Below are 19,677 nucleotides of genomic sequence, written 5' to 3'. Positions count from 1 at the left end.
AGGTTTCACTATGTTGGCCAGGATGGTCTCAATCTCTTGACCTCATGGTTGCTACAGCTTTTAGAGAAGGAGGAGATGCCTTGGTTGCTGAAACTAATGAAAGAATTAAAGAAGATAAAAGGGTCAGGCATTGTGGTTCAGGCCTGTAATCCCAGCACTTTGGGAGGCCAAGGTAGGCAGATCACTTGAGGTCAAGACCAGACTGGCCAATATGGCGAAACTCCATCTCTACTAAAAATACAAATAATAGCCGGGTGTGGTGTTGGGCACCTGTAATCCCAACTACTTTGGAGGCTGAGGCAGGAGAATCACTTGAACCCAGAAGGTGGAAGTTGTAGTGAGCTGAAATCACACCACTGCATTCCAGCCTCAGTGATACAGTGAGACTCCATCTCAAAACAAAAACGGAAACAAAAAAAAGAAGCAAAAAGTCCTCTGATGATCCCTTGTGAATGAGTCAGTACCTCCAACGCTCGTTCAGACTTTCCATGAACAAAAAGAGAAAATAATTTGTAAATCTAAAATTCTTTAAGAAAAATCTTTTCATAGACAGTTATTGTAACAGTCTTTGTGCTTTAACAGAAGCTTGATGCTTTTTAAATTAAAAAATATATAATCATAAAAATATATTTGTTAGCATAGGAAGATAATTCTCATTTTAATTTGCCAGTTATTTTGAATTATCATAAGTTCTGAAAAGAAAGAGCTTGCAAAAACAGTTTTGAATTACTGATATGCTTTGACTGTGTCTCCATCAAAATGTCATCTCAAATTGTAATCCAAATTGTAATCTCCACATGTTGAGGGAGAGACCTGCTAAGAGGTGATTGGATTATGAGGGCAGTTTCCCTCATGCTTTTTTTGTGATGGCAAGTGAGTTCTCACAAGATCTGATTGATAAACCTCTGGTGTTTCTTTCTCCTCTCTCGCTCTCCTGCTGCCTTGTGAAGAAGGTGCCTGTTTCCCCTTCACCTTCTGTCATGAGTGTAAGTTTCCTGAGGCCTCTACAGCCATGCAGAACTGTAAGTCAATTCAACCTCTTGTTTTTAAATTACCCTGTCTCAGGTAGCATCTTTGTAGCAGTATGAAAACAGACCAATGCAATTAGTTAAAATTTAGGGAATATTATTCAAACCTAATTATTCATATGGCTTTTTCTTTTGTAGGATAAAGAAATACATCTTAGTGTTACCAAATACCCATTTTAAGAAACTCAAAGACATTGAGGTATGAAGGACATCTTAATGGCTTTATTATTCTGAATTTGAGGCTTGAAATTAGGAAAGGCAAAATAAAAATAATTACTAAGGAAGATAAACATCCTACAAATGTCGTAAGTATCTAAAAAAACAGATTTGTAGGCAACATTATAGAAATACACAGCAATAACAATAATGATGATAATAAATATAGTTTTGTTTCCAAAAGTAAGGACTATTTTTAAAAATGACTAAGTACTATATCAAAAAGTACCTAAAATTAACATATCTGCAGAATCTCTACTAATCTGGGCATGAAATAACTTAGTCATTTTATACCAAAAAACCCCAAATTCTAATATTATTAGTTTTGTGTATTATTAGTATAATAATTTATTAATCTATGTTTATAGGTTTGTAAATTTTGACATACACAGATATATAAATGTAGAGATTTATTATCTACTTTGGTAATAATTTAAAGCATTTAACTCTAGCTAAAAAAGAGAAATACAGCTCCTAACATCTGGGAGAGAATTATAATTTTTAATTTTTATGTTCTTTCTTTCCTTCTTTAGTGATTTTCTTAAAGACTCTGTCTAATTATTTCTCCAGGTGCCACCTTCCCCCACCAGCCCCAATCTGAATTCTTTGGCCTCAATCCTTGGTTATCTTCTTTGTACTCAAAGCCACTGTCATGGTGCCCACCAGCCCTAGTTTTCATTTGAAGGGCTTGTCATACCCACAACCCTTGTTGAGGTAGGAGCCATTGGCAGACATTTGCTCTGTCATAGGCAACCAAGTGGTTACTAAGTCCTACAAGACAGACAGAAAGTGATGGGTACCCATTTCAATGGCAGCCAAGCCATAGCACGGCCGGTGACTTCTGAGGCGATCTTCTGTGATTAGCTCATCCTAAAGAGGAAAAGGCAAGTTTCATCAGATCTTCACTCTCAAAAATTAAAACTGACGAGAACAAAAATAACCTAGGAGTGAGTCGCCATGGCTGAGGTTCCAAGGATTCATGAAAGTTAGAGCCTATGTTACAGAAACTGAAGCCAGAGAGGCTCTGTCACTTGCCTGAGGTTGACTAGCTAACCTGAACACTGCTTTATATGACACCTCATGGCCACTGAAAATCCACCGCACAAGGGCTAAGGAAGTCACTTGATAGTGGCAAGATACCAGAAGATATCCTCATAAAAGCAGAGATGGAAAAGAAAGCAGCTGACCCCATTAATGCTGGATAGAGCTTTGAGGGAGAATCCCCAGACTCTGGCTGAAATCCTAAAGCTCTTCCATCCTCATCCAGTCTTCAGGAGTCTCAGCCATTGCAGGGTTCCTGCCTTGGGACCTGGCTGAGCTCTCTGTATTTCTCATTGCCATGTGGACCCTAACATTAACTCCCCACTATTACTTGAGCTAACTTGAAGACTTTATTTTTCTCTTCTCATAATTTTAATTTTGATACCAACCCCTACCAAACCATCAAGAAAGGTAATATTTCAAAGAAAAAGAAAACCCAAGAAATAGGGATATAGGTATGAAACCACAATTATCCCCTAAAACACTGCTGCTGCAAAAAGGATAGAAAGCCAAAATCCCATAGACTCTTAGAGAATACCTTTAAAAACAAGCAAATACAATTTGTGAAGTTATAGTTCTTATTACGGCAGGTGGACATGTTTAGAGTGGATAATTTAAAAATTCATCTTATTTGGCCTGGGAATGCAATAAGCTTTCTTCTATCCCAGCTGAAGAAATAAAAACAAACCAACATGAGCTTCTGAAGTTAATGTTGAAATTGTCTTTATCAACTGAAGATAGTGTGAGAATAAAGGGAGAGAAGATGAACAAATAGCAAAGACAAGTGGTCTTGAAATTTAGGCTCTACCTGTAACCACTAAACTTGTCTAGCACAGTGTTGCTATACCCTTATCCTGGGCTCCACGTCCCTCCTCCAAATTAGAAATACCTGAATTTGCAATACACATCTCAACCCTCATGTGTTCTTTCACGTTTCTCTATGCTTTCTTTCTTCAGGGGTAAGGGCTCACAATGCAGAGGGAAGTTTTATTATTTTAGCTGCTATTAAGACAAGGTGAATCAAGCTCATCAACAGAAAGAAAGCCTATAGAAATCAGAACTTACTGACTCCAACTGGGTGCTTTGAAAAGGCATTTCCAAAAGGATATCTAGTTTTGCTAAGAGAGCAGCAATCATTTTAAATAATGATGTCCAGGGCTGACTTTTTGTTGGTTCACATGGGTTTATACCTGCCAGTTGTCTATTATGGCTGGCAGCTTTTCTGATTGGTCAGTATGACTGCTCAACCCATAGGTGTATATTCTGAATGTCACTCTTGGTTATGTCATGGTTTCAGTACCTATTATGTGAAAAGAATCTTAGAAAAGGATTCACCTGTGTAGACAGACTTGTGTGTATAAGTAGACATTCATGTATTGTTTACAAGCATTGGCTAATTATTTAACTCATGAACTCATTCAATAACCAGAGTTTCAGTTCCTACAATATTTTCCCCCCTCCTCCCAGAGCAGAGATGGACCAGAAAAATGTATTTCCTGTAGTTCTTGTTTATCACTCAAGTCTTGCTTACATCTCTCTGATTTATCTCCCATTAGTCTCCTGTGGTCTGGCTGGACTGGTCAACTTAGTAGATTCTCAATCTGTCTGAACATTGACTTGCCTCCATACCTTTAGCTGTGTCTGACCCTTAAAGGCTTCCATGCTCTCCCAGAATTACATGGTAATTATGCTCAAAAACCCAATGCCAAGCCTACCTCCTCTGGAGGCCTTCCCTAGAACACCAACTAGAGTCAGTAGTTTCTCTTCGTCTTCTAGTACTTAGTAACTTTGCTAATACTCAGTGATGATTTATTGCTTGTAAATATTTGAGCTTATTGTGTAATTACATTTATAGGTATTTTTATGTGCATATATGTGACCTACCCATTTAAAGTGCAAACTCTTTGAAATATAAAACTGCAAAATGGACCCCAACACTTAGCACATCAGTTGCGACATGTGTAGAGTAGATGGAGTTTTGTCCTAAGCTTGTGAGAGGCATTAGGTACACTGTGCTTTCTCTAGCAATCAACTCCATTGTGAGCTCAGAGCTCAAAATGCAAGGCTTGGGGTGCTTATAGAGTTAAATTTTGTCAGGATCAATGCTGTAACTTCCACGTTTGCATTCCCCTTTCCTTACTACAAGTCACAGAAAGTGTAGAAAGGCTGTAGGTATGGGAGAGGAGGAAGAAGTTGGAAAATTATCCAATGCCAGGAATTCCTTGGGGTGGTGTTATGGGGGTGTCACAGGAATATGAAAAGACAGAAGGGAAAGGCAGGCAGAGGCATCACCAAAAAAGTGACAGGAGCATGCCTCCTTTATAATTTTGCAAAGCCTTCTTGATTTTGTACCTTAAAAAATATTTAATAACAAAACCTAATTAATGTTTGAATTATGAAGTGACCTAGGGACAAAACTATGGTAGGCAGAATAGTGCCCTCCCACAAAGAAGTCCATGTCCCAATCCTCAGGACCTGTGAATATGTTATCTTACTTGGCAAAGAGACTTTGCAGATGTGATCAGTTGAGGATGTTGAGGTGGGGAGATTATCTTGGATTATCTAGTTGGTCTTAATGTTGCCGCAAAGGTCCTTATAAGTGAAAGTGGGACAGAGCCAGAGGGAGGTGTGCTGCTGGTTTTGAAGGTGTAGAAAGGGGCCATGAGTGGAGAAATGTAGAGCCTTTAGAAAAGCCTGGGAAATGCAAGGGAACAAATTCTCCACAAGAGGCTCCAGTAAGGAACAGCTGATTTTACCCTTACCATGACAGACTTCTGACCTACACAACGTTATAACAAAAAAATATGCATTGTTGTAAGCAATTGAGTATGGTTATTTGTTAACAGCAGCCACAGAAAACTAATAGAACAGCAAATGCAATGCATCAGGCACTTTATGGGAAGACCTAAGTGGGACACCCAACATAAACTGGGGAGCTCAGGGAAGGTTTTCTTATACATAGGAAATAAATGGAGAAGGAGTTTCCAGGTCAAAGAGGAGGAGAAAGAACATTCTAGTCTATGGAGTTGGGAGTAGAGGGTGAGACAAGAACAAAAAAGGGAATAAGGTAAGAAACAAGAGTTGGTTTGGAGCACTACAAATCATCCAGCCTTGTTGAAAAATAATGCAGCAAAGATGAAGCAGGAAGGACGGACCAGAGAGAGGGGAGCAGCTTCTCTCCCTGGGGAAGGGTTTAGGCTTTCAATAAGAGCTCATGGGGAGGCAATGAAGCATTTTAAAGAATGGTGTGTGTTTGTGTGTGTATGTGTGTGTGCCTGTGTTAGAGGCTGGAATGACAGTGAAATTTGCATTTAAAATTGCACTAAATATATGTATGTGTGTATAGACACACACATATATTTTAAATGCAAATTTAAAATAAATTTTAATACATTTTAAATGCAAATTTAAACTAAAATTGCACTAAATGCATACGTGCACGCGGACACACACACACACACACAGACACACCCCTTTTCCTTTTAGCAAATAGTCCTTGAACAGAGATAAACAACAGTGATTTCAACTATGAACCTGGGCTCAAAGGCCACAAGCTACAGGCTCTCAATATCACAAGGCAGGGTATTAGATTTACAATCAGACCCTCCTTCAACGTGGGTGACAATTTGTAGTTCTTCAGGAGGGGAGAACTTAATGTGGATAGTCTTAAGGCATGGAGGTATACAGGTCTAGAAAATTTTAAATAGTTTGTACATATGCTGTCATAAAAATAATAATCAAAGGCAATAGCTGTAAGAGAAATTCATAAACATCAATCCTGCCTCATCCCTAACCCCCCAATATCCAACCTCTGAGACACACCACTGATGTTTTAAATGAATAATAGTTTATAGATTCTCCTGAGCTTTCCTCTGGAGGTTGCTAATATATTGTAATTCCACACTCTTATGAATCCTGAGTTTTCGCTGCTCCCTTCCACAAGAAATTTATTAAAATTACTGAGGGAAGAGTCTGTTTGCAGAACTATGAACTAAAATTATGATTTCATCCTAATTAGAATGGCCAGTTTCACCTAAAGTCTCCCCTCTCCCCCCAGAAACATACACAAAAATCTCTGCTTCATCTCTGATCTTGTCAATTTCTTATGGAATATTGTCTCAGTTCCAGGGGCTATAACAAAATAAGATAGACTAGTATTAAACTGGCTTAAACCACAGTTAACCACCATTATTTATTTCTCACAGCTCTGGAGATTGGGCAGTCCAAGATCAAGGCACCCGGAGATGTAGTGTTTGTAGGGGGCCTGCTTCCTGGTTTGCAGATGGCTGTTTTCTTGCTGTGTCCTCACATGACAGAGATCTCTTCTCTCCCTGTCTCCCTCTCTTTGAGACAGAGTCTTCCTCTGTTACCCAGGCTGGAGTGCAGTGGTATACTCTCAGCTCCCTGCAGCTTCTGCCTCTCAGACTGAAGTGATCTTCCCACGTCAGCCTCCTGAGCAGCTGGAACAACAGGCGTGCACCAGCATGCTTGGCTAATTTTTGTCTATTTTGTAGAGATGAGGTTTTGCCACGTTGCCCAAGCTGGTCTCAGACTCCTGGGCTCAAGCAACCCACCTGCCTTGGCCTCCCTAAGAGATGGAACTACAGGCATGAGTCAATGTGCCCAGCCTATTGTTGCTTCTTATAAGGGCACCAAAATCCATTCATGAGGGCTCCACCTTCATGACGTAATTACTTCGCAAAGACCCCACTTTCACCATCATATTGGGGATTAGGATTTCACTCTACGAACTTTTGGGGGTGAATACAAATCATTCAGTCCATAGCAGATACAGTGAGACTTAGGTATAAAATGTTTTCCTTTAACTCTTACTTTTTCTTGCTAATTTTATTAAAAGTAGTTGAAAGATAGAAAATGAGTTAGCTCGGCAGTTCTGGAGTACTCACTGGGCCATCCATCCTGTGTTTACCCAGCTCAACCCAGGCTAATTTCCCTCTCCAGGAAGGGTCAGGGCAAGGAAGAGAGGTAGACAGGTCTCAGAAAGCAGGCAGTGTCAAATGCTGAGCAAAAGCCAAGCTCAGAAAGAGGAAATGTGGTGTTTATAGAACCAACTTGCAAAAGCAAACATTAGCGAACCAAAGCAATGTAACAAATAATTCTCAACAGCTGGATTTCTTCAATGCTTAAACTTGTAATAAACATCCATGGCTATCTTTGGAACATGATTTTTTCTGTAAATATACATAATCTATTTATATAACCTCAAGGATTAGTTAACAAAAAAATTAACCAAGAACCATCAACTTTCACTTCTCCAATTGGGTCACAATCCACAAGTTAATCTGTTAGGAAAAACAATAACGTTTCTCTCTAACTGTGGTGGGAATCAGTAATTGCAGGTTTCCCAGGAAGATTCTGAAAAGCCCTTGGATACTGAAGGATTTGGGTTGCAGTTTTCTCAATCCGTTAAATGTTGAGTCAGGGGAGAAAATGCACTTTTTTTTTTAACCCAGAATTCTAAACATTGATGAACTTTCAGAGAAACACAAAAGCCAACCTAAAAAAGGTCCCAGTGGGCAAAGCTGGAACCATTTGAGCAACAAAATAAATAATGTAGTATTGAATTATATCCCAAAGTATAAAATAAACATACATGAGTCCATACTGACATAAACAAATGATTTAATAAACAAGGAGATGCAACAAATCTTTCTTACACAATAATTCTAAATAATAATATATAGGTACTCCCTCCTCTGGGATGGAGTTTAATCTTGCCCTCATCTTGAGTGTGGGTTGAATTGAGTGACTGCCATTCAGAGTAGAGTCTATGGAAAGAGAAAAACACCTTTGCAGTAGAGAAACCTGGCACACACAACCTTAACTAAGGGATCAGGGTCGAGTTACCAGTGATAAGTCATGTGGCCATCCTGCCATCGTCCCTGAGGGGATGCAATGGGGAAGGCAATTCATCTCTGTGGCTTTCGTCCCCTGAGTCTCACCATAAGAAAAAAAACGTTAGACAACACCCACATGACTGGGTGTTGAGGTACCTCCACAAATCTACACCTTACCAGAATACTTTCTCATAATACGTTACCAGAATTCCTTACAGCTGTCAAGGTCAAGAAGAGACTGAGAAACTGTCATGGATTGGAGGAGACAAAGGTCACAGGAAGCTAAATGCAGTGTGGTATCCCGCCTGGGATCCTGATAAGGAGAATGGTTAGCCAAAAAGCCAGTGAAAGCTACATCAAGTCTGGAGTAGTGTTAATAGCGGCAGATCAATGTTAATTTCTTTTAAAAAATATTTTTTAGTAGAAACGAGGTCTGGCTATATTGCCCAGGCTGGTCTTGAACTCCTGAGCTCAAGCGATCCTCCCGCCTGCCTTGGCCTCCCAAAATGCTGAGACAAGGCATGAGCCACCGCACCTGGCCCAATGTGAATTTCCTACTTTTGACAAATGTGCCATGGTTACGGAAGCCGTAGGTATTAGGAGACATCAGCTGAGGGGCATATAGAGGACTCTCTGTACTGTTTTTACAACATTTTTTAAGTTCCAAAAGAAAGTTTTACTAAAAACAACAAAAAAAAATGCACTTGTACTCCATAAATTTATGCCAAAAACTAAACACTATAAAATCGAAAAATTATTTTAAAAACAAAAACAAACGTTTATGAACTTAGGGTGCAAATATAACCTTCTTGTAAAGCAGCTGCCGATCATCCCCACCGCCATGCACAGCACCCTAGCGAGGGGCTTGAGGGGCAGAGTCTGACTCTGCGGCGCTGGGCGTGCAAGTCCAGCGACTCCTCCCCGGAGCCTCACCGGCGCCGGACTCTGCCCTGGGCGTTCCCCGCGGGGCGGAGTCAAACCTGTGGGCGGTGGCGGCTGCGCTCGCAGGGCCCTGGCAGCCGGCCCTGGCCCCAAGGCCTGATCGCCCAGGGGAGGAGCAGCACTGGGACCCCGCGCCTGCTAGGCGCCCCCAAAGGTAGGCGAGTCTGGCCACCTACGGGCCCGTCTCTGTAGCGCGCCGCGGCATCCCCGCCAGGTGTGTGGTGTCCAGGTGCCTTTCCAGCGGCTTCCTCCAGCGGAGCTCCTGTCATCAAGGACATTTCCTGTAAAAGGGTCCTTGGTGAAGAGGGTAACCCTCCCTGGAAACCTCGGTTCTGGGCTCGGATTTCTGGGCGAGAAGTTTCTTCTCCCCGGGGAAGAATTACTTTTCCGCAGAGAAGAACCCCTCTTTAGCTGGGCGCACACCTGATTATTTACTTAGGTTGATGTTATACAATCCGTTTATCAGGGGTCCCCGCGACTTCTGCCCGCTAATTTCAGTGGCCGTGGAGAAAATCCTTTCGGTAAACGCCCTGACCTGGGAACTTCAGTTTGATAACTTTGACACGTTACTGCCCTCGCATTTTTTTAAGAGCAGAGATGAATGAAGGTGGCTGTCTTCATTCATTTGTGCGGGCTTCAGCAGCTGCAGGTGTAGTAGAAAGAGTAGCCCATTACTTGACCGTTTCCTTAACATTGTGTGGGCATCATGAGATTTTAGAGCTGGAAGTTACAGCGTGCTAGGCGACTAGACAAAGGAACGCTCTTATCTTACCAAAAAATAGTATGGGACCGTGCAAGTGTCGTTTTCAGATTCGGCGAGGACGTAGCTGTGAAGTTTTAGCCTTTTTGGAAGGGAAGACAAAATTGAATGTAAGGATCAGAACAAGCAACAAGCCCTGGACATAAGTGTCTGTTCCCCATTATATTATAACTGTTTTATTTTAGGAATCAAAACCTCTTTTACTTTCTTGGTGTATATAGATCGGATGAAGTGTCAGAATACTAAAAGGAATTATTCTGTTTGTGATAGGAAGGAGATAATCTGTCCTTTTGATTTGACCTAATGCTATTAAATATTCAGAGCTACAGCAGTCTGGTTTTCCAGAAATGTGAGCTGGGCAGGAGTGTCAGTTACCCTGGATGACACAATTGGTGCTGTTGTTAAGCTTTTCCCCAGCTAGAGTGAAGGCCCCTGACACAGAGGAATTTCTGCCCAAGGCAGGGAGTATCCCCGTGTGGTTCCTCAAATATTTGCAGAAACAATGAAAACAACTATACTTCCAGGCTGACCTCATAAGAAAGTTCTTACCTCTTGTTATTTACAAAATAAATTGATTCCTTGTCATAACTAGAAAGAGATTTTTGAAATTAATACAGGTGCTATTTTGTGAATTAGTGATAGGCATGTTATTTGTTAGCTTACTTATTTACAGCATGCTCAACATTGGAGGTGAGTTGTAATCCAAATTTTGGCCACAGCTAATATACCTAAGCTAGATTTAGACAAAGCTAAAAAATGAGTTGTGCATTTGCTTGGAATTATGACTGCAAAGGGAAACAATTGAAGATTTTGATGGGAATGTAAAAGTCTTTTAAAGTAGTAGTTTCACATCTTTCCAACGGAGATATTTACATCCAAATTATGTGACTATGTATTGATTGAAAACATTTCACATGGCAAAATTTTACCACGAATTTACTAACAAGTTTAAATGAATATCATTTACTAAGCACAAAAGCAGCCATATATGTGAGTTTGGAAAACAAAAGAGAGAGAGAGATTGAGAGAGAGAGAATGTGTGTGTACATTCAGTTTTAGAAGCTATCTGGTGCATCTGTAAATTTGTGGGCCTATTCATGTATTCATTGAAACAATATTTATTGAGAGCACTGTGTTCTGTGTGGGAGAACCAGGTGGGAGGGGAATAAGACACATTTCTGTCCTCCTGGAATTTACTACATTGGAGTCTTCCAGGCCACCCCAAGTCAAGTTCATAGATTTGCAGACCACATCAATGATCCATTCTATTTGGACAGTGACTGAAACTAGATTAGTTTCAAATCACATATCCCCTTACACTGATTTAAATACACAAATCTAAAAATGATAGAGGAGCTCACATGTTATTCTGCTCAGTGGTTTTCTTTTTTGTTTAGGTTGGGGAGGAACTTAGGAATCATGTGTTCCAGGTTTGATGTTATGAAATATTAACCTAAAATAGCTAAGTATCAACTTCATGCAAATTAAATAAAAACTAAACTTGTAGTATGGCTGACAATAATCTAGAGACAAAAATTAATGAACAAAAAATTTAAAACTGAAAAAATCTATCCATTAAATTATTTTTTGGTGTAAATTAGAAAAACATGACTACAATTATATTTCCCCCCAGAGGAAAACAGCATCTTTATTCAAGTTATTCTTACTTTTCCTCTTTTTTTTCTTTAAACATCTTTATTGAAGGTATAATTAACATACCATAAAATACATCCAAGTGTGTAATTCAATGATTTTTGGTAAATTTACTGAATGGTACAACCACTGGCACAATCCAATTTTAAGTAATTTCATCATCCTTCAAACATCCCTGGGGCCTGTTTACAGTCACTCACCATTCTTACCCCCAGCCTCAGGCAACCACTAATATATTTTGTCTGTTTAGATTTGCCTTTTCTGGACATTTCATACAGATGGAATCATACAATATATAGCCTTTAGCATCTGGCTTTTTTCAGTTAGAATAGTTGTTGAGGTTTATTCAGGTTGTCACATGTATCTGTAGTTGGTTACTTTTTATTGCTTAACTAGCATTTATTCCGTATCATGACTACACCACATTTTGTTCACCATTTGGTAAACGTTTCTGCAATTATGTTTGCATGGTAAAACAGATATATTGGTGCAGCATCCATAGTAGGATAATTTGAGAATAACTGATGTGAGCCAACCTCTTATTTGATGCTTTGACTCTCTTCTATAATTTTAAATATGAATGCCAAGAGTTACACAATGAGGTTCCTATTAAACAGTGATTTTTTGTGTGTGTATAACTGTCTAGAGAACAAACAAACGTTAAGAACTTCTTAACTTGCCTTAGCAATTTGGGATGCTGAGGCAGGTGGATCACTTGGAGCCAGGAGTTGGAGACCAGCCTGGCCAACGTGGTGAAATCCCTTCTCTACTAAAAATATTTTTTTAAAATTAGCTGGGTGTGGTGGCATGTGCCTGTGATCCCAGCTACTCAGGAGGCTGAGCCAAGAGAATTGCTTGAACGTGGGAGGTGGAGGTTGCAGTGAGCCGAGATGGTGCCACTGCACTTTAACTTTGGCAACAGAGTGAGACTCTGCCTAAAACAAAGAAACAAACAAACAAACAGGAACTTAACTTTGCAAGAACATTGACTTTTGATATACCCGTATTAGGAATCGGAAAACTGGAACAGCAGTTCCCAGCCAGAATTGTTTTCTTATATATCTCCATTGACCCTGCCTTTTGCTAACTATTATGGCAAATGCAGTTTTCAGGGGTGCGGGTCATGCTTGACAACTTATGCTTAGAGATCCTCTTAGGGAGATTTCTCTAGTTTACTGAAATCCTTTCATAAAAATCTAGTCAGTTCTGTGAGCCTAAAAAGAAGACAATGTCTCTCTGAGTACCTTTAAGTTACTACATAAATTGAAATTTCCTTTTGGGGAAGAAAAAAGAGCATCAGAATAACTTGAGGTCTGTTTTTGTTTTGGTGTTTTTCAAGACAGGGTCTTATTCTGTCACTCATGCTGGGGTGCAGTGTCAGGATCCTAGCTCACAGAAACCTCAATCTCCTGGGCTCAAGTGATCCTCCTGCCTCAGCCTTCTCTATGACTGGGACTACAGGAATGTGCCAGCAAGCTTAGTTAATTAATTTTTTTTTTCGTAAATGGGGTATCACTGTGTTACCCAGACTGGCCTCCAATTCCTGGCCTTAAGCAATCCTCCCACCTTGGCCTCCCAAAGTGCTGGGATTACAGATGTGAACCACTGGGCCCAGTCCTTGAAGTCTGTTTTATTGGCATTTAGATTGCAAAAGATCTATTTAACATCTACAATTTGAAAAGAAGACAACATAGGTTAAATAATATCATTTTCCAAAGCTGAATGTCTTCATTTGCAGCTCGTTTTTTTCTGCTTGAAATGTCGAAACAACTTTCTAAAACTCCTAAGTGAGAATAGTGCTACTGTTTTGATGATCTGTGTGTGATTGGATGGAGTAATCAATCTCAATTGGTAATATCCCTTTGTTTCCTTGGTAAGGATTTTTAAAATTCTAAAACAAATGCATTTTTTTCTAGCCTTACAGTGATGATTTTACACCAAGTATCTCCTGAGAGTTATTCACCATCTACAGAAATTCATCTTTATTGTTCTCACTTTCATATACTCCAGGGATCAGGATCAGGATGGAGACATTCATCATGCTATGTTGGTTCATAAAGAGGAAGAAAGCTTGATCAGTATTGAGCTGTAAATGCTTGCTATTTATTTTGATGAGGTCACTTATATTGTTGTGATGTGATACAGAAACTTTGTTTTATCCAAAATGAGAAGCTGCCTCTGACACTTCTATCTTTCTATTAACACCTGGATTTTGGTAGGATGCTGCTCTTGGATAAGTCAAACATCTTCATGGTGTGGGAGGGTGGGCAAAGGTGGTGATGAAAAGTAGGGTCATGACAGAGCGTGGTGGGTGGCTCACGCCCATAATCCCAGTACTTTGGGAGGCTGAGGTGGGTGGATCACCTGAGGTCAGGAGTTTGATACCAGCATGGGCAACACGGTGAAACCATGTCTCTACGAAAAATACAAAAATTAGCTGGGTGTGGTGACATGTACCTGTAGTTCCAGCTACTTGGGAGGCTGAAATAGGAGATTGCTTGAACCTTAAACCTGGGAGGCGGAGGTTGCAGTAAGCCGAGATTGCACCACTCCACTCCAGATTGAGTGACAGAGGGAGACTCTGTCTCAAAAAAACAAAATAAAGAAAGAAAATTATGGTCCTGGCTGTTTCAGGCCCTGCATAAGTAGACATTTTCATCATTGATCCAACAGTGTATGTGCAGATGGACAAATATGAAGAATGAAAACATTGTGCATCTAGAAAGCTATTAGAAAAGCAATGAGTAGATGAGAGGAAAGTTCTAGGTTCATGAATTATAGTTAAAGCTTGTTGCAAATATTCTATTTCTTAGGTATTAATATATATTTCCTTCTACTTTATCACCTTTAATAAAAAGTGCTTATGATTAAGTTTTAAAGAATGTTTAAAGGGCTTTCTTTGTTTCTGTCATGCTGAATGCCAACTTTAATTGATTGATCTTGTAGCATGAGCTAGAATCAGCAGCCCAGTTGGCTGTTTTTAACAATCCTGATTCCATTGCTATATATGTATATTTACCATGTACACTGTTCTTTTGGGGGTCAATAATTTGAATGAAGAAAATCAAATTCAGCTAATTTTGTCTTTCAGTTAGTGCTAATAAAATCAGTGAGGGTTCTTGAATTTTGAAATCTCACTTGTGCATTGTTTTTTTTCTAGATTCTGCCAGATTACTATTTTTTTTAAATAACAGTATACAAATTCACCTTTTTCAGTGTGGAGTATTGTAAATTTAGGGAAATTGTTACAATCATAGAACCATGATCACTAACAAAATATATTTCCCCACCCCAAAGTCCTACGTGTTCCTCTTGTGGTCAACATTTTCCCTACTGCCAGTCCCAAGCAACCACTGATCACTTTTGATGCCTACAGTTTTTACTTTTCACTTTTGTAGAATGTCAAATAGATGGAACCATAGACTATGTAGCCCCTTGAATTTGGCTGTTTCAGTTAGCATGATGCATTTGACACTTATCTATGTTGTTGTGTGTATTAGTAGTTCCTTCCTTTTTTTTTTTTTTTTGAGACAGTCTCACTCTGTCACCCAAGCTAGAGTGCAGTGGCACAATCTCAGCTCACTGCAACCTCCTCCTCCCAGGATCAAGTGATTCTTGTGCCTCAGCCTCCTGAGTAGCTGGGATTACAGACGTGCACCACCAGGACTGGTTAGTTTTTGCATTGTTAATTAGTAGAGATGGGGTTTTGCCATGTTGGCCAGTCTGCTCTCGAACTCCTGACATCAGGTGATCTGCCTGCCTTGGCTTCCCAAAGTACTGGGATTACAGGTGTGAGCCACTGTGCCTGGTCCATTCCTTCTTAATGAGGGATTGTATTCACCTGTTGGTGAAGAAGTGAGGCTTAGAAACTCCTTCAGAATGTAGCAGGAGGCAAAGTGGTAAGTTAGGAGCTAGCAGTCTCATGAGAAAGAGCCAGACAACTTGTGGCTTGGGATCCAAAGGCCACCAAGTAGCTATCTTTGCTTAATCTTGTTGAGCCTCGCTTTTCATCTGCAAAATGGGAATAATACTGACCTCTCAGGGCATATGTGAGAAGTTAGAGAGCGCATACCTCACCTGGAATATAGTCTTCACTTAACAAATCCTGGGCCGGGAGTGGTGGATTACTGGGATCATGCCTGTAATCCCAGTTCTTTGGAAGGCTGGGGCAGACTAGGTCAGGACTTTGAGACCAGTCTGGCCAAGTTAGTGAAACCCTATCTCTACTAAAAATACAAAAATTATCCACGCATGGTGGCATGCACCTGTAGTCCCAGCTACTTGGGAGGCTAAGGCAGAAGAATTGCTTGAATCTGGGAGGCGGAGGTTGTGGCGAGCTGAGATCATGCCACTGCACTCCAGTTTGAGCAATAGAAGGAGACTCCCTCTCAAAAAACAAAACAAAATCCTGGCCCCTCCTTCCCACTCTTCTCCAGACGGAAAGGGAGACATGTGCTCTGCACCTCTTTGCAGTTTAGTTGCTGAACTGAACACTGGCTGAAACTTTAAGCTCTTTTTCATTGTTTCAAATTATGCCAGTGGACTATGAGGATAGACTATTTCATTACAAAGACATCTGAATTTGGGGTCAACCTATCTGTGTTCAGTTGATGAGGTTCTTATAACCTTGAAACACTTACATCCTTTTTTTGTGACACACACACACACACACAAACACACACTGAAGATAATAATTATAACACAGTGTTGTAATGATTAGTTTTGGCAATATATAAAAAATTTTTTGGTAAATGGCACATGCTTTGTCAATAGATATTCATACATTGTATTTACATCAATATTTCATTTTTACCCCAAAATAGCTTTTATCTTATTTCTAAGAATTTTCTATAGCACTGGCTATAATATCTGTGTATATACAAATGAGTAGCATGTAGTTGAATAAAATTAATTCTACTTAGCCAAAGCTTAATTATTATTTCAAAACAGAACTTGAATACAGTGGTAACATGCATGTCTATTGTATACTGTGCATCGTTTTCAGGTAAACTGCACAGTCACCTGAGATCTAGCCGGCTGACACTGGATGTCACCATTGTGCTGTGTAATGTAGCTGCAGAACAGGTGTGCTATTAGTATTCAGGACACGGTTAGTCTTACCAGGGTTTGGAAATACGTTCACTGTTTTCCCTCATAGAACCGAATTATCTTTGTGGCACTTTTGTAGTAACATTTTCAGTTTCTAATATCCAAGCTCTATAAAATCGGGATCAAAAACGAACAAATAATCCGATAGAACCAGGAAATGAAGACCTGAAAACTCAGAAACTGCTAAAACCAAGCAGGGCTCTCGATTGCAACCCGGAGTAATTGACTCTGGCCGACTTAGTAGAAGAATAATTTACTGAGAGGATATAGAGCAGCTACTGGAATTGATGGGAATGTTGAAAAACTAGGTTTGGAAAATGGGAGGATCTCATATGCTAGGACACCAGTGAAATCAGACTGTGGGATGAGGGGGTTAGGATCCTCCTGACACAGCTACTAGCCACTGGATACTGCCACTGAATTTCCTGCCACATGGACAAGAAGCACCACTCTGCATCAGAGACTCCTTGCTTTCCTGAATAACGACTGGATTTCCACTGCCGCCAGCTCCAACCAGCCAGATGGCCAGTCCCTGAGTTGCACTTCCAGCACGGGCTCTCATTGGCTGATTCTAGGTGTTGTACCTGTGCTCCAGCTCCAGGGAGTGAGCATGAACAAGGGACCTTTCCTGCAAGACTCATACAGACGGTGCCTCAGCATATCTGGGAAGGAGATTCAAGTGCTACCTAGCCAAAATCTGCCAGACATCCAGCATGGTGCTTTTCAATCAGCAGACCCCAGCAGTGAGTGGAGAATACCTCTGTGCAGTCAATCAGACTTTGTTGCCCTTTTTCTGGGCAGACCTGGGGTCAGTTGTTTCCACTTTTGCAGTACCTGACAGCTTCACTCTCTTTGCTTCAATCCTGGGGATCCATAATAGCAACGGCTAGACCTGTTTTAATGTGGCCAAGGAGACAACTCCTTAGACAAACTGGAAGTCTCAAAAAGCTTAGGTAAAAAAGAAAAAGATTTTGCAACATTAAAAGAAAAGAAAATGGTAGGCTTTGCTGTGTGCAGTGGTGTTTTTAGAACACTGCTCTAGAGGCTGGGCATCGTGGCTCACACCTGTAATCCCAACACTTTGGGAGGCCAAGGTGGGTGGATCATTGAGGCCAGGAGTTTGAGACCAGCATGGCCAACATGGTGAAACCCTGTCTCTACTAAAAATACAAAAAAAAAAATTAGCTGAGTATGGTGGTGCACCTCTGTAATCCCAGCTAATTGGGAAGCTGAGGCACAAGAATCTCTTGAGTCGCAGAGGTTGCAGTGAGCTGAGATTATGCCACTGCACTCAAACCTGGGCAACAGAGTGAGACTTTGTCTCAAAAGCAAAACAAAACAGAAACCACTACTCTAGGCACATGCCAGTTTCTGCTCTTGCTTTCCCATTTGCCTGGAACTCTCTTCTCCTAGATCCGGGAAGCCACATGGCTTGCACCTTACTTTCTCAATCTTTTGCTCAAATACTGCTTCCTCAGATCAGCTTTCCTCACCACTCATATAGAATAATGTCTCCTTTTACCCTGGGTCCCCTGATCTGCTTTTCTTCACGTCACTCATCACAACCTTCTTTAGACCCCCTCTATATTTACTTGTGGTTTAATGTCTGCCTCTCCCTCTGTACTGAAAATCCCATGAAATTAGGGTCTTTGGCTCAGTCCTGTAGCCACAGCTCCTAACACAGTGGCTTTCAATAAATATTTACTCTCTCAATATATGAATCAAGGGTTAAGTAAAGCAAGGAAACATCCTTGTTACAGTCTCTAGAATATCAACAGTGTCTGTGATCCTTTTCTAGGGGTGCTCTAACAAAATACCACCCATGGTGTGGCTTGAATATGGAAATGGATCATCTCTGAGTTCTAAAGCCTAGAAGCTTGAGATCAATGGGTCTACATGGTTAGTTCCCCTTGAGAGCTGTAAGAGAGATCTGTTTCTTGCCTCTCCCCTGCTTGGTGGTTTGCTAGTAATCTTTGGTGTTCCTTGGCATGTACAAGCATCAGTAGATCTCTGCCTTCATTTTCGCAGGGGATTCGGTGTTCTCATCTCTGCCATGCCTCTCTTGATAAGCACATCAGTCATATTGGAGTAGGGATCCACCCTACTGCAGTATGAGCTCATGTTTACTTAACTAACGACATCTGTAAAACCCTATTTCCAAATAAGGTCCCATTCTGAGAAACTAGGGGTTAAGACTTTAACATAAAATTAGAGGGAGGACACAATTCAACCTGTAACAGGTGCTTGTGTATGTTTACTGTATAATACTTCTGCTATTTTCATGTCATTAACTAGAGCATGAGGTATAGTTAGATTCTCTTGGGTGCCTGGTGGTGTGATGGTTTATCACTTGGATTACAATTCACAATAACGTGTGTGCATTGTTTTGTAGATTGTAAACTCTTCATTAGATGTTAGCATCATTGATTGAGGAAACTGAAAAATTATTGGGGCACTAGCAATAAGGAATTTGTACCATGGATTTGCTAGTCTGAAAGTCCCCCACAGCAGTTTTCCTTCATAGGCCGGTTCAGTCCACAGGTTATTTAAAATATAACCTGTTTCTTTCCTGCGAGAAAGAAAACTATTCAGATTGCTTGTCAGCCTTAATGGTGAATAATGGTTTCATATTTTATGTACTCATTTGACAAATATGTACAAATCATTTATTATATATGTGCTGTTATAAGTGCTTGACAAATATTAACCAATGAACAACCCCACATTGATTATTGTTAATAATATTATTTTCATTTTACTGTTAAGGAAACTGAGACACAGAGAGGTTAAGGGACTTGGCAGAGGTCACACAGGTATGGAGTGGCTGAATGGGGCCATGAGACCAGGCAGGCTGCCTCTAAACTGTTTCAGCTGTGGAATCTTCTTTCTTCACAGAAAACCTCATGGAAAAATTCAGTGTATGTGACAGAACAAAGCAAAGCTGCTGTGGTTGAAGCTGAGGTGACAGAGTCCTGTCTATTCAGCAGTCCTCGGCCTCCTCCCTGGAAGCCCTGTTTGCAAGGCCCTTGTCTAGGAAATACCTCCTCTTGGCCTAATGCCACCTGTAAGC

At 40.5% G+C, this 19,677-nt stretch overlaps 1 protein-coding gene across 3 annotated transcripts in view; it reads left to right on the top strand.

Annotated features, from left to right (window-relative positions):
* Positions 1-9,157: 9,157 nt before the first annotated feature.
* CCDC68 (coiled-coil domain containing 68) overlaps positions 9,158-19,677 on the top strand; it is a 67,196-nt gene continuing 56,676 nt past the window's right edge. For 2 of the 3 annotated variants that reach the window (XM_008979851.5, XM_017963480.4), the window contains exons 1-2: positions 9,158-9,239; positions 19,503-19,671. The gene's annotated coding sequence lies outside the window, so the exon portion shown is untranslated. The remainder of the gene's footprint in view (positions 9,240-19,502; positions 19,672-19,677) is intronic. The other variant, XM_008979850.4, reaches the window with a different exon arrangement.

Source organism: Callithrix jacchus, chromosome 13 (genome assembly GCF_049354715.1).
Source record: "Callithrix jacchus isolate 240 chromosome 13, calJac240_pri, whole genome shotgun sequence".
Taxonomy (NCBI): domain Eukaryota; kingdom Metazoa; phylum Chordata; class Mammalia; order Primates; family Cebidae; genus Callithrix; species Callithrix jacchus.
This window is presented reverse-complemented; position numbering and strand designations above follow the sequence as displayed.